Here is a 16,221-nt window from a genome sequence, read left to right as displayed (position 1 = left end):
CTCACTTCAAGTACAAGTTTAAACAGTCAAGCATAAATCTCTGGCTATTTCTTTGGAGTACATTCAGGGCTCACCCTCCCTCCCTCCCTCCCTTCTTTCTTTCCTCCTATTTTCAAGCACTTCCATGTACACTATCTTATTTACCTCTGAATAGAGGTATTATCCCCATAATGCAGACGATGAAACTGAAACCCAGGAAGTTTAAATAACTTGCTCACTCTATCCAGTCAAGAAAGCTAACACCCTATAAATTGAAAGCAGGTAACTTGCTTCCAAACACTCCAACTTCAATAAAATATTTTGTAATATTTTAAAAGGCCATTTACCTGCTTGCTGACTCTGTAACCTATACTTTCTGTGACCTGTCATCTTAAAAATCAGTCTTTTGACTTCACTCCTATGAAGACCCTGCTTTGCAAGGAGGAAGCGTTAGTATAGCCTTATAGAAAAGCCTTTTTAAAATTTTAAATCCTCTTTGCAAATTTATCAGGTCTATAGGAGTTAAAATGAATAAACAAACAAAACCAACTCAAGTGGCAGTAGTGACCTTTGAAAGCCACTCTTTAGGTCAAGAGACAATAAGTTGACTATGGAGACAGAAGTCATCAAATGCATCTGAAACACAAATAGCCAGCTCAAAATCAGCTCAAAAAAGAAACGCTGCCAAAAGCTTGTGTTTGTCTGTTTAATCTTCTTCAACAAGCATTGGAGAATACAGAGTAGTGTGGAGGGTTTTCTCAGACATGTATTTTCAGGAAAGTCTACTCTTACCCGCCACTTTCCCTCCATTCACAATGATAATATTAATAGTATTTATTTGAGTTCTTACGTGCCAAGCACTCTCAGATCTTTACCGAGTAAACTCACTAATTCTCATGTAGACCCTGTGACATAGGTGCCCTATTTATCTTGGCTTTCAGATAACAAAGCAAGCAGAGAGAGGTGAAGTAACTTGGCTCAGGTCACCCAGCCACTATGGGCAGAGCCAGGCTCTGAGCCCAGATGGTCTTACTCTTAATTTCTGCATTGTATTGCTCTCCAGCCCAAGCTTCATTGGGTCCCTTAGATGTGTTCCTGTTCACCTGAAATCTCCTTCCATAGCTGGGACCATCTGTACCAGTATAGTGCCCAGTACTACGAATGCTCAGCAAAGTTTATTGTATGATTGATAGAATGAATGAAGGAAGGAAGGAAGAATGAAAGAATGAGTATACAAATGTGTTCTGAGAAGTTGGAAAAAGAAGAGACTCTTTTTAGAGTAGGTGGGGTAGGAAGAAAAGGTTCCATCAAGAAGCCTTGAATAATGGTAGAATTTCGGTAGGTTGAGATAAAGAAAAGGGAATTTCAGGTGGAAAAATTATATAAAGTTGGAGACATTGGAAAGCCTAGAGATACATTCAGAGAACAGCAAGTTGCACCAACTGGCAGTGGCTTAGTCTTGGGCTACATGAATGAAGGTGATGCAGGGAGAGGTCTGATCAGGTTAACTTGACGTTAGTTGGCTGAATTTTTTTTCATCTTAAGAGTTTTTATTTAAAACTGTGTATAAGATTACTTTATTCCTGCATCTTCTCAATTGTTTCTTCCTTATATTTGCCCTTTTCCTTTCCTACTTGGCGAGATTTGGCATTATATTCAAGGATTTTTTCATGGCCTTTGTCCACTTTTAGTCTAGTGATAACCACCTTGCTAGGCTGAATGGCCACACGGACAGGTGAGCCATTTGCCTTCTCTCACTGTACTCGCTCAATGTAGATGACCGATTTCTTCCTGTAAACCTTGGCCAATTTGCTGACCTTTGCAGTGTCCTTGCACAACCTGTACTTCATCATCCTTTTGAATGGGCACGGATCAAACATTGTACTTCTATCTCAGCTCTTTGGAAAGAGGGGAGGACATAATCTTCCTGCAAATGTGGGAAAGGGCATCGAAATGCTTTTTATGGTTCTTGCTCCAGTCAGAAGTCACAAAGGGATTGAACTTCACTTTGGCCGCTAGTGCTTCAGCGATGGCTGCAAAAGGAAAGAAGTGCTGAATGTCTTAAATAGCAGGCTGAAGGAATTACTGTTTAAGGAACTGGACACCTCTGGAGGAGTATGAAAGAAGATGTAAGAGGATGACAATCTTGGAACTGTGCTTTTAGAAAACTAAATGGGCAATAATATGTCAGAAATTCAGAGCAGGAGCTGCTGCCCTATAATGAAAAAATACCTGGATGAGTCTCAGGAAGTCTGTGAATCCTTGAAAGACACACAGAATTTTGTCTGTATTTGTGTATGTACACATTTCCACTGAGACTGTCTACAACCTCTCAATGGTTTTCAAAAATTGTGACCCCCTACCCCAAACAGGACTGCCCCAAGGCAAGCATCCAAATAGATGCCACCATTCCATATATCTAAATATCTTAAGATTATAAATGAAGTTAAACTGTTAAATAAAATCTGTTCTTCATCCTATACTGTTATCATATGATCTGGCAATCTCACCTTTCAGTTGGTGAGTGGATAAACAAATTGAGCATATCCAAACAATGGTATATTATTCAACAATAACAAAGAAATGAGCTATCAACCCACAAAAAGCCACAGAGGAAATTTAAATGCATATTATCTAGCAGAAGAAGCCATTCTAAAAAAGTACATACTATATGTACTTCCAACAATATGACATTCCAATTCCAACTATATGACATGTTGGAAAAGGCAAGACTGTAGAGACAATAAAAAGATCAGTGGTTACCAGGGGTAGGGGAGGCAGGATGAATAGGTGGAGGAACACAGGAATTTTTTAAGCAGTGAAACTATTTAGCATGATACATGTGGATACATTTGTCGAAACACAATTCAAGAAAATTCACACACACACACACACACGCACACACCCTCCAGAGAATACAAACTATGTGCTTTAGTTAATAACGTATCAACAGTGGCTCATCAACTCTAACAAATGTACCCCCTAATGAAAAAGGAAGGCTAGGGGTGGGGGGTGTACTCTGTACTTTCTACTCAACATTTCTTGTAAATATAAAACTGCCCTCCAAAATAAAGCCTATTAACTGAAAAATTAAGAGGAAAAATGCAAATTATAATGAATATAAAAACTTGAGAATTATTTAAATGGACCAGAATTGTATTAATTTATTAATTTGTGTATTTGGAAGCTGATACTGGTACATAAACCTAAGATTCTTCCTGATTAATTGATCTCTTTATTACTATGAAATTACTTTATCACTACTAATATATTTTTTTAATTCTTCTTTTTATTTTAATGTTTTTTTATTGTATTATGTTAGTCACCATACAGTACATCCCTGGTTTCTGATGTAAAGTTCGATGATTCATTAGTTGCGTATAACACCCAGTGCACCATGCAATACGTGCCCTCCTTACTACCCATCACCGGTCTATCCCATTCCCCCCAGCTCCCTCCCCTTTGAAGCCCTCAGTTTGTTTCTCATAGTCCATAGTCTCTCATGCTTCATTCCCCCTTCTGATTACCCCCCTTTCTTTATCCCTTTCTTCCCCTACCGATCTTCCTAGTTCATATGTTCCAAGGATGAGAGAAACCATATGATAATTGTCTTTCTCTGCTTGACTTATTTCACTTAGCATTATCTCCTCCAGTGCCATCCATGTTGCAGCAAATGTTGAGAACTAGTTCTTTCTGATAGCTGAGTAATATTCCATTGTATATATGGACCACAACTTCTTAATCCAGTCATCTGTTGAAGGGCATCTCAGCTACTTCCACAGTTTAGCTATTGTGGACAATGCTGCTATGAACATTGGGGTGCATATGGCCCTTCTCTTCACTACGTCTGTATCTTTGGGGTAAACACCCAGTAGTGCAATGGCTGGGTCATAGGGTAGCTCAATTTTTAACTTTTTAAGGGACCTCCACACTGTTTTCCAGAGTGGCTGTACCAACTTGCATTCCCACCAACAATGTAGGAGAGATCCCCTTTCTCCATATCACTCCAGCAATTGTTGTTTCTTGCCTTGTCAATTTTTGCCATTCTAACTGGCATAAGGTGGTATCTTAGTGTGGTTTTGATTTGAATTTCCCTGATGGCTAATGATTTGAAAATTTTTTCATGTGTCTGTTAGCCATTTGTATGTCTTCATTGGAAAAGTGTCTGTTCATATCTTCTGCCCATTTTATGATTTGTTTATTTGTTTCTCACGTATTGAGTTTGAGAAGTTCTTTGTAGATTTTGGATACCAGTCTTTTATCTGTAGCATGATTTGCAAATATATTCTCCCATTCCGTGGGCTGCCTCTTAGTTTTTTAAACGTTTCCTTGGCTGTGCAGAAGTTTTTTATCTTGATGAAGTCCCACAAGTTCATTTTATCTTTTATTTCTCTTGCCTTTGGAGATGTGTCATGAAAAAGGTTGCTTTGGCCGATGTCGTAGAGGTTGCTGCCTATGTTCTCCTCTAGGATTTTGATGGATTCCTATCTCACATCGAGGTCTTTCATCCATTTGGAGTTTATCTTTGTGTATGCTGTGAGAGAGTGGTCAAGTTTCATTCTTTTGCATGTAGCTGTCCAATTTTCCCAGCACCATTTATTGAAGAGACTGTCTTTTTTCCACCGGATGTTTTTTCCTGCTTTATCAAAGATTAGTTGCCCAAAGAGCCGAGGGTCCATTTCTGGGTTCTCTATTCTGTTCCATTGGTCTATGTGTCTGTTTTTGTGCCAGTACCATGCTGTCTTTGTGATCACAGCTTTGTAGTACAGCTCAAAATCCGGCATTGTGTTGCCCCCAGCTTTGTTTTTCCTTTTCAACAGTTCCTTGGCGATTCGGGGCCTTTTCTGGTTCCATACAAATTTAAGGACTATTTGTTCCAGTTCTTTGAAAAATGTCATCAGTATTTTGATCGAGATAGCATTGAAAGTATAGATTGCTATGTTAATTCTTCCGATCCATGAGCATGGAATATTTTTCCATCTTTTTGTGTCTTCTTCAATGTCTTTCAAGAGTGATTTATAGTTTCTAGAATATAGATCATTTACGTCTCAGGTTAATTCCAAGGTAACGTATGGTTTTTGGTGCTATTGTAAATGGGATGGATTCCCTAATTTCTCTTTCTTCAGTCTCATTATTCGTGTATAGAAATGCAACTGATTTCTGAGCATTGATTTTGTATCCCGCCACATTACTGAATTGCTCTATAACTTCTAATAGTTTGGGCGTGGATTCTTTTGGGTTTTCCATATAGAGTATCATGTAATCTGCGAAGAGAGACATTTTGACTTCTTCTTTGCTGATTTGGATACCTTTTATCCCTTTTTGTTGACTGATTGCTGTTGCAAGGACTTCTAGTACTATGTTGAATAATAGTGGCGAGAGTGGGCATCCTTGTCGTGTTCCTGATCTTAAGGGAAAGGCTTCCAGCTTTTCCCCATTGAGAATGATATTTGCTGTATGCTTTTCATAGATGGTTTTTATGAGATTGAGGAATGTACCCTCTATCCCTACACTCTGAAGGGTTTTAATCAGGAAAGGATGCTGTATTTTGTCAAATGCTTTTTCTACATCAATTGAGAGGATCATATGGTTCCTGAGTCTTTTCTTGTTGATATGATGTATCACGTTGATTGATTTGTGAATGTTGAACCATGCTTGCATCCCAGGTATGAATCCCACTTGGTCATGATGGATAATCCTTTTAATGTACTGTTGGAGTGTATTAGCCAGGATCTTGTTGAGGATTTTGGCGTCCATATTCATTAGGGAAATCAGTCTGTCATTCTCCTTTTTGATGGGGTCTTTGCCTGGTTTGGGGATCAAGGTAATATTGGCCTCATAGAATGAGTTTGGTAGCTTTCCTTCTGTTTCTATTTTTTGAAACAGCTTTAGGAGAATAGGTATTATTTCTTCTTTGAATGTTTGGTAGAATTCCCCAGGAAAACCATCCAGGCCTGGAGTATTGTTATTTGGAAGGTTGTGTATCACTGACTCAATCTCTTCATAATTAATTGGCCTGTTTAAAAAATCAATTTCTTCCTGTTTCAGTCTTGGTAGTTTATAGGTTTCCAGGAAGGCCTCCATCTCTTCCAGATTGCTTAATTTATCGGCATATAGCTGTTGATAAAAGTTTCTAATAATCCTTCCAATATAAATGGTGTTGGTTGTGACCTCTCCTTTTCGTTCATAATTTTATTAATTTGGGTCCTTTCTCTATTCTTTTGGATAAGTCTTGCCAGCGGTCTGCCAATTTTATTGATTCTCTCAAAGAACCAGCTTCTAGTTCTGTTGATCTGCTCTACTGTACTCCTGGTTTCTAATTCATTGATATCTGCTCTAATCTTGGTCAACTGCTTCCTCGTGCGTGGATTAGGCCTGTCCCCCTCTTGCTGTTCCACCTTCTTGAGGTGAGAATATAAAAACTGCATTTTAGATTTTTCTATTCTTTTGAGTGAGGCTTGGATGGCTATGTATGTCCCCCTTAGGACTGCCTTTGCAGTATCCCATAGGTTTTGGACTGTTGTGTTTTCATTCTCGTTGGTCTCCATAAATTGTTTAAATTGATTTTTGATTTCCTGGTTTATCAAGTCATTCCTGAGCAGGATGGTTCTTAGTCTCCAAGTGTTTGAGTTTCTTCCAAATTTTTCCTTGTGGTTGAGTTCCAATTTCAGAGTGTTGTGGTCTGAGAATATGCAGGGAATAATTTCAGTCTTTTGGTATCAGTTGAGACCTGTTTTGTGACCCAGAACATGATCTATTCTTGAGAATGTTCCATGGGCATTAGAATAGAATGAGTATTCTTTGGTTCTGGGGTGTAGTGTTCTATATATATCTATGAGGTCCACCTCGTCGAGTATGGCATTCAAAGCCCTTGTTTCTTTGTCGATTTTTTGCATGGGTGTTCTGTCTATTTCTGATAGTGGAGTGTTGAGGTCCCCTACTATTAATGTATTTTTATCTATATGTCTCTTTATTGTGGTTAAGAGTTGGCTTGTGTATCTTGCTGCTCCCCTGTTGGGGGCACATATTTTATAATTGTCATATCCACTTCTTGGATACATCCTTTAAGAATAATATAGTGCCCTTCTGTGTCTCTAACTATAGTCTTTAGTTTAAAATCCAATCTGTCTGATATGAGAATTGCTACCCCAGCTTTCTTTTGAGGTCCATTGGCATGAAAGATGGTATTCCATCCCTTTACTTTCAGTCTGAATGTGTCTTTAGGTTCAAAATGAGTCTCTTGTAGACAGCAAATGGATGGGTCATGTCTTTTTATCCAATCTGCAACCCTGTGGCGGTTTTTGGGAGCATTTAGGCCATTTACATTGAGACTGATTATTGAGAGATATGATTTTAATGATGCCATGTTGCCAGTAAAGTCTTTGTTTCTATAGATTGTGACTTTCTGTTCTGTATCACTCTTGGGGCCTTTCCACTTTTATAGGACCCCCCTTAATATCTCCTGTAGGGGTGGTTTCGTGGTTACGAAATTGGTCAATGACTGGCAATTCTGGAAGGTCTTTATTTCTCCATCAATTCTGAATGACAGCCTTGCTGGATAAAGGATCCTTGGCTGCATGTTTTTCTCTGAAAAAGCTTTAAAAATGCCCCCCCCAACCCTTTCTCTCATTCCAGGTCTGTGTAGACAGGTCTGACGTAATTCTGATACCTTTGCCTTGGTACATGAGAAATTTCTTTGCCCTGTCCGCTTTCAATACTGTATCCTTGGATCTAATATTTGCGAATTGCACTATGACGTGACGTGGCGTAGGTTTGTCGTGGTTGAGCTTGGGAGGGGTCCTCTCTGCCTCTTGGACACGAATGTTTGTTTCCCTTGCTAGATTAGGGAAGTTTTCAGCTACAATTTGTTCAAATATCTCTTCTAGACCTCTGTTTTTCTCCACCCCCTCGGGGATGCCGATGATTCTGACATTGGAACGTTTCATTGAGTCAGTAATCTCCCGTAACCTACATTCCTGAGTGTGGATTTTTTTGAGTCCAGATTCTATTTTGGCTTTTTCTTCTACTAACCCATCCTCCAGTTTGCTGATACGTTCTTCTGCCTCATTCACCCTGTCCGTCAGAGCCTCTAGTTTTGACTGCATTTGGCTCATAGAATTTTTAATTTCTGCCAAATTCGCTCTCATTTCTGCCCTTAGAGATTCTATATTCTCATTAACATTTTTGTTAATACTTTTTTCAAGTCTACACATCATCTTGACCATCGTTACTCTGAATTCCATTTCTGATAATTTGGTTATATCATATTCATTAGTTCTGTGGCAGAGGCCACAGACTCATTGTCTTTTCTTTGCTGGGGGGTACTTCTCATCATTCTGATGAGGAGAGGTTGCGGGGGTTGTCCAGAGCCCAAATTATTGACCAGGACCCAGGCCGTGCACCCTTGTTTTATAGGGATCTTAGGGATGTGGGCTTCTTGATTTTTCAGCCTGCCTTCTGGGGGAGGGGCCTGCCGCGCTGATACTCAGGCAACCCTGTTTGGGTAGAGTCTCCATGTCCCCTGCAAGGGGGGATGGGGATGGGCACACTGTGAGCCGGTATTTCCAGGCTTTTATTCTCTGGCGGCTTTCCCTGGCGGTTTGCTGTGCCTCTTCTGAGAGTCAGAGCAGCAGTGGCCGAATCTCAGCCTCTGTCTCAGAACAGAGGGATCGCGGACCATTCTCCATTGATGTTCTGGCCACTTTAACTCTGTTACTGTTGGTGCTGCTCAACCCTGCAGCATCCGGGATGTGCGCCCCACACCTGGCGTCCCAGCCCTCACTTCCAGGGCCCTCGCCTGTGTTTCTAATACCGCCAGCTGCCAGCCGCCAGCCACCCCCACGCGCTCTGAAGCTCCGGCCCTCAGTCTGGTCGTGCGCGTTCCCCGGCTCACAGTCTCAGTCTGCTCTCTCGTGGGTACCGGTCCTCAAGTCCGCCCGCTCCCCTGTGCAGGTGGCTACCACTTCCTGGCACCCGAACGCGGTGGCTCCCTCCCCCTTCCGTTTATCTTCTGATATCTGTGCACGGTTTCATGGCTCCCCACTTCGTACCTCAATACTCAGCGCTGGAGATGTTCATTTGTAGAGATCCAGATGTATCTTCCTGCATCTCAGGCTAATTCTGTGGATGTTCAGGCTGGTCTGGTACCTATCTAGCTCGACTCAGGGGACCGGATGAAAGAGGGGTCCCCTACTCCTCCGCCATCTTAACTCTTCTCCCCGCTGTTTGAATTCTTGTTCAGGTCCTGCCTGCACCTCCAAGCCTCGTGGCCCCCAGGCCCGTTCCTGCCGCTGGGTGCCTCCACCCGCCCCCCACTCCCCTATTGCTCCACTCCCCACTACTAATATTTCTGCTCTCAAATGTATTTTGTCTGACATTAATGGAAACACTCTTGCTTTCTTTTGATTTGAGTTAGCATGCCACATCTTTTTTCCATTCTTTTGCTTTTACTCTGTTTGTCTTGATATTTAATAAGTGATTTTCTTGTAGGCAGCATATTGTGCTTTGATTTTTATCCAACCTGACCATCTCTGCCTTTTAATTGGGTTGATTAGACCACTCACATTTAATGTGATTATTATGTATTAGATTGAAATCTAATCTTGCTATTTGTTTTCTATTTGTTTCATCTTTGTTCTCTTTTCCCTCTTTTTCTGCTTTCTTTTGGATCATTGAGCATTTTAATGATTCCATTTTTTTCTCTTTTGTTGGTATGTTATTTTGTCATTTTAGTTGCTTTGGCTTTATGGTGTCCCTTATTCATTTATCTCAGTTTACTTCTGAGGGATATTATACCATTTTACAAATAGTTTAAGAACCTATTTTAAGGTTTTACTATTGTCATACATTTTTATTAACATATTTTATAAATTCCACAGTACATTTTTATTCTTTTTGTTTAAGCAATTAATTATCTTTTAAAGATACTTTATAATAAGAAAAAATGTTGTATATTTATTTATGTAGTTACCATTTCTGGTATTCTCCATTTTTGTTTGTAGATTTCCATATTTCCAACTAGCATCATTTTCTTTTTGCCTGAAAGGGCTTCCTTTTACATATCTTATAGTCTGCTGATAATAAATTCTTTCAGTTTTTATATGTTTGAGAAAATCTTTATTTCACCTTCATTTGTGAAAGATACATTCACTGGATATACAATGATAGATTGACAGATTTTTCCCTTAATATTTTTTCTTTTAGTCCTCCATTTTTCCCTGGTATATTATTTCTGATGTGAAATTTGTTATCATACTCATCTTTTTATCTTTTCTCCTCTCTACATAATGTGTTTTTTCCCCTTCTGGCACCTTTTAAGATATTCTCTTTATCGCTGGTTTTGAGTAATTTAGTTATGCTATGTTTTGGTATACTTCATGTTTCTTGTGTTTGGTTCACTGAGCTTCTCAGATCTGTGGGTTTATAGGTTACATCAAATCTGGAAAAGTTTTGGACATTATTTCTTCAAATATTTTTTCCATCTCTCTTTTCCTTTAGGGGACTCCAAGTGTGTGTGTGTGTGTGTGTGTGTGTGTGTGTGCATGCATTGAGGTTTCCCACTCTTAAAGAGTAGGAAGAGTAGATTATGTATTATACCTTGCTGGGTGCTAGGTATCAAGTGTTCTTGAAATTTGTTAAATTACTTGGAAACAGTTTGATCCTACTGAGACAAAAATTTTCTGACCTCTCCTTCCTATAAATTATGAGGTTTTTTCAGTCTGTTTTGCCAAAATAGGTACCATTTCTGGTCTTGTGTAAGCAGCAGTTACTGCTTGCTCCAATCCTTTTACCTGGTTTTGCCCCCAACCCCAGGTAGTTTTCTGAAATGCATTAACTGATAAATCCTCTGCTGAATACTCTAGGTGGATCTTGTGCAAATCTTCTGTGATCTCTCTATATTCAGTTCTCTCTCCCCAATATTCTCTCCTGCGAACTTTAGTCACCTTGGTCTCCCTGGATGTTCAGATTCATCTCAACTCAGGAAATCTGCCTGGCTTCTTGTCTGTGCCATGTGCTGAAAACTCTTTCAAAGCAGCAAGCCAGGACAGGCAGGCCTTACCTTGTATGTTTTCCATATTTTGGGGATCACAGTCCTTCATCATTTAACATTTAATATCTTGAAAATTGGTGTTTATATATTTTGTCTCTGCTCATTATGCAGTTGGGAGGGTAAATCTGGTCCCTGTTACTCCATCATGTTTGGAAGCAGAAGTCAATGTGTAAGTATTAACTAAATAGTAGAACAGTACCTAGGCTCATTTTCCTCAGTTGGGTGCAGAAAAATGACTGTTAATAACCAAGACTTACAGTGCAATTCCACCAGTTGCTGGATTTATTTTAATCTTTTAGAATTAGAAAGATATACAAAATTATCTGGCCGAAAATGATAAAATGCCTGGGAATAGTCTAGGGTAGAAGGCATAAGGATAAAGGATTATACTGACCATGAGCTAATAAATATTTCAGCTTAGGGATTAACTATTCTAAAGACTTTTGTACAACCCCAACATTTGCCGTAATAAAAAGTTTAAAAAATTATCCAATCCAACTCTTTGATTTTACAGATAGGAAAACCTGTTAAAAGAGGGTATGTGGTTGTGTTGGGGTTAGCATTATGATGATAATGATGATGATGATTACTACACTCAGCAAAGTACTTTCTCATTTCATCCCGCACAAAACAAAGAAATAAAAGAAGCAATGAATGCTTGCAGAAAGGTGAGTAGGTCTGACTTACTGTGATGGAAATTTGTGGTTGTTGCAAATAAAGCTGAAAAGTGATGATGATGATGATTATAGCAGCTTACTGCTTTCTAGGCACTGTTATAAGTAGTTTGCATGAGTATAAGATAGTCTGCAATTCATATTTTTTCACATTTTGATATTTCTGAAGTCAGGATGGATCTTTTGACTGTAGTATAGTACAGTTACTGTCAATCTGAATGGTTTAATATTTTCAGAGAGGGTGTACCTTTGTTTAAGCCAGTCGTCTGGTGACATAATCAAACCAGTCCACTATGAACTATCTGTTTGAGGCCTTCTGTCCCACACAGGTAATATGAATTCAGACTCCAGATTTCTATGACTACCAACTTCATACAATTCTCAGGGGAGATTTTTACCTGCCTACATCTAGTGTCAAATTGAGATACAAGTAGGGCCTAGATTAAGACAAGATGGTAGGCCTGCAATGAAGAGTTGTGGAAGGATAAAAATTGGTATGACTAGAAGCAGATTTTAAAAGCAATTTCTATCAACATATTTTTTCCCACTATACCTGACTAACATCTTGGTTCTCTATGGCAGTAACAATAGTAAAATAGGTAATATTAAACAGGACTATCTTGAAACTTTTGTTTCCAATTCCAAATGGAGCTTTATATTGTGTTTGTCATAAATTTATGTATTCTTCTTTTCCAGATGACTATAAATGCAAAGTAGAGTTTGTTCTGACACTTTCAACAATGGATAGATCATCCACACAGAAAATCAATATGGAAACATTGGACTTATACCATGTATTAGAACAGATGGACTTAACAGAAATTTAGAGAATATTCCATCCAACAGTAGCAGAATGCACAGATCTCAAATGCACATGGAATGTTCTCCAGGATACATCATTTGTTAGGCCACAAAACATCTTTTAATAAATTTAAGAATATTGAAATCATATTAAGTACCTTTTGACCATAATGATATAAAACCAGAAATCAGTTACAAGAAAACTGGAAAATTCACAAATATGTGGAGCGCAAACAACATGCTACTGAACAACGAATATATTAAAGAAGAAATCAAAAGAGAATTAAAAATTTCTTGAGACAAATGAATATGGAAGCACAACCTACCAAAACTAATGGGATGAAGCAAAAGCAGTTCTAAGAGGGAAGTCCATAGTAATAAATGTCTACATAATGAAAAAAGAAAAACCACTTAAATAAACAACTTTACTCTACACCTCAAAGAAATAGGAAAAGAACAAACCAAGCCTAAAGTTAGCAGAAGGAGGAAAATAACAAAGATGAGAGTGGAAATAAAGGAAGTAGAGACTATAAAGACAATTGAAAAGATCAATGAAACTAAGAGGAGGTTTTTTGGAAAGGTAAACAAAATTGATAAACCTTTATCTAGACTTACCAAGAAAGAAAAAGAGAAGACTCAAATAAATAAAGTTAGAAACAAAGGAGGAGATGCTACAACTGATACCACAGAAATACAAAGGATCATGAGAGACTAAAACGAATAATTATATGCCAACAAATTGGACCACCTAAAAGAAATGGAAAATTCCTAGAAACATACAACTTACCAAGACTAAATCATGAAGAAATACAAAATCTGAACAGACCCAAATAAAGTAATTAAATCAGTAATAAAAACCCTTCCAACAAAGTCTGGAACCAAATGGCTTCACTGGTGAATTCTACCAAATATTTTAAGAATGAGTACCTGGGATGCCTGGGTGGCTCAGTCGGTTAAACATCTGCCTTCGGCTCAGGTCATGATCCCAGGGTCTTGTGATCGAGTCCTGCATCAGGCTCCCTGCTCAGCGGGGAGCCTGCTTCTCCCTCTCCTGCTCCTCCTGCTTGTGCTCTTTCCCTCTCTCTCTCTCTCTCTCTGTCAAATAAATAAATACATTCTTAAAAAAAAAAAAAAGAATGAGTACCAGTCCTTCTCAAACTCTTTCAAAAAAATAGAAGAGGACAGAACACTTTTGAACTCATTTTACAAAGTCAGCATTACCTTGATACCAAATCCAATTGAGGCCAACTACAAGAAAACAAAATTACAGGCCAATATCCCTGATAAACATAGATGCAAAAATCCTCAGCAAAATATTAGCAAACTAAATTCAACAGTATATCAAAAAGATCATACACCGTGATCAAGTGGGATTTATTTCAGGGATGCAAGAATGGTTCAACATCCTCAAATCAATCAATGCAATATATCACATTAACAAAGTGAAGAATAAAAACCTCACAATCACCTCAATAGATGCAGAAAAAGCATTTGACAAGGTTCAACATCGATTCATGATAAAATCTTATAATCAACCGGATATAGAGTGAACATACCTTAACATAATAAAAGTACATATGACAAGCCCATAGCTGTCATCATGCTCAATGGCGAAAAGCTGAAAGCTTTTCTTCTAAGATCAGTAGCAAGACAAGGACGCCCACTCTTGTCACTTTTATTCAACTTAGTACTAGAAGTTCTAACCAGAGCAATTAGGCAGGAAAAAGAAATAAAAGCCATCCAAATCAAAAAGGAAGAAGTAAAACTTCCTCTATTTGCAGTTTACATATAGTAGATAGAAAACCCTAAAAACTTCCCCCCAAATTTTTAGAACTAATAAAAAAATTCAGTAAAGTTGAAGGATACAAAATCGATACACAAAAATCAGTTGTGTTTCTATACCATGCCAATGAACTATCAGTAAGAGAAATTAAGTAAACAATCCATTTATAATTGCATCAAAATGAATAATATACAAAGAATAAATTTAACTGAGGAAGAGAAAGATCTATACATTGAGAACTATAAAACGTTGATGAAAGAAATTGAAAAAGACACAAATAAATGGAAAGATATTCTGTGCTCATGAATTAGAAAAATTAATACTGTTAAATTATCTGTACTACCCAAAGCAGTTTGATAGGGATTCAATGCAACCCCTATCAAAATTCCAATGGCATTTTTTCACAGATAATATGGTATTGACATAAATATAGACACATAAATTAATGGAACATACTAAAGAGCCCAGAGATAAACCCATACATATGTGGTCATTAATTTTCCATAAAGTAGCCAAGAATATACAATGGAAAAAGGATAATCTCTGCAATAAATGGTGTTGCGAAAACTGGACAGACAAATGCGAAAGAATGAAATTGGACCTCTATCTTACACCATACACAAAAATCAACTCAAAATGGATTAAATACTTGAATGTAAGACTTAAAACCGTAAAACTCCTAGAAGAAAACAGGGGGTAAGCTCCTTGACATTAATCTTGGCAGTGATTTTGCGGGGGGGGGGGGGGGTACTAGACACCAAAAGCAAAAATAATAAAAGCAAAAATAAACAAGTGAAACTACATCAAATAAAAAGCTTTTGCACAAGAAACCATCAATAAAAAGAAAAGGCAACCTACCAAATGCAAGAACATATTTACCAATCATGTATCTTATAAGGGGTTAATATCCAAGACATACAAAGGACTCATACAACTCAATAGCAAAAATAAAAACAAAACATCTTAAAAATGGGCAGAGGCGCTGAACAGACATTTCTCCAAAGAAGAATGGTCAACAGGTATATGAAAAGGTACTCAACATCACTAATCATCAGGGAAATACAAATCAAAAGTACGATGAGATATCACCTTCCACCTGTTAGAGTGGCTGTCATAAAAAGACAAGAGGTAACAAGTTGCAAAGGATATGAAAAGAAGGGACCCTCTGTGGATCATTGGTGGGAATGTTAATTGGTGCAGCGCATATGGAAAACAGTAAGAAAACTCCTCAAAAAATTATGGGGTGCCCGGGTGGTTCAGTCAGTTAAGCATCTGCCTTCAGTTCAGGTCATGATCCCAGGGTTCTGGGATCAAGACCCGCATGGCTCCCTGTTCAGCAGGGAACCTGCTTCTCCCTCTCCCTCTGCTTCTCCCCTGCTTGTGCTTTCTTTCTCGCCCTCTCTCAAGTAAATAAACAAAATCTTAAAAAAAATAAAAATGAAACTATAGTATGATCTAGCAATCCCACTTCTGGGTATAAATCCAAAGGAAATGAAAATAGGATAGTGGTATCTGCACTCCCATATTCCTTGCAGCATTATTCACAATAGCCAAGATAGAGAAACAACCAGAGTGTCCATCAATGGGTGAATGGATAAAGAAGATGTGGTGTATATATACATACAATGGGATATTATCAGCCATGAGAAAGAAGGAAATCTTGCCATTGGTGACAACATGGACGGACCTTATGGGCATCATGCTAAGTTAAATCAGTCAGATATAGAAAGGCAAATACTGGGGCGCCTGGGTGGCACAGTGGTTAAGCGTCTGCCTTCGGCTCAGGGCGTGATCCTGCCATTATGGGATCAAGCCCCACATCAGGCTCCTCCGCTATGAGCCTGCTTCTTCCTCTCCCACTCCCCCTGCTTGTGTTCCTTCTCTCGCTGGCTGTCTCTCTCTCTGTCAAATAAATAAATAAAATCTTTAAAAAA

The 16,221-nt window shown here is 38.5% G+C and overlaps 1 pseudogene; it reads right to left on the bottom strand.

Moving 5' to 3' along the window:
- Positions 1–1,556: 1,556 nt before the first annotated feature.
- LOC113259687 (60S ribosomal protein L26-like) lies at positions 1,557–11,078 on the bottom strand (annotated as a pseudogene).
- Between the last annotated feature and the right edge of the window lie 5,143 nt (positions 11,079–16,221).

This window comes from Ursus arctos, unplaced genomic scaffold (genome assembly GCF_023065955.2).
Source record: "Ursus arctos isolate Adak ecotype North America unplaced genomic scaffold, UrsArc2.0 scaffold_13, whole genome shotgun sequence".
Taxonomy (NCBI): Eukaryota; Metazoa; Chordata; class Mammalia; order Carnivora; family Ursidae; genus Ursus; species Ursus arctos.
Note: the sequence above shows the minus strand (reverse complement) of the source record. Positions and strands in the feature narration are given on the sequence as shown.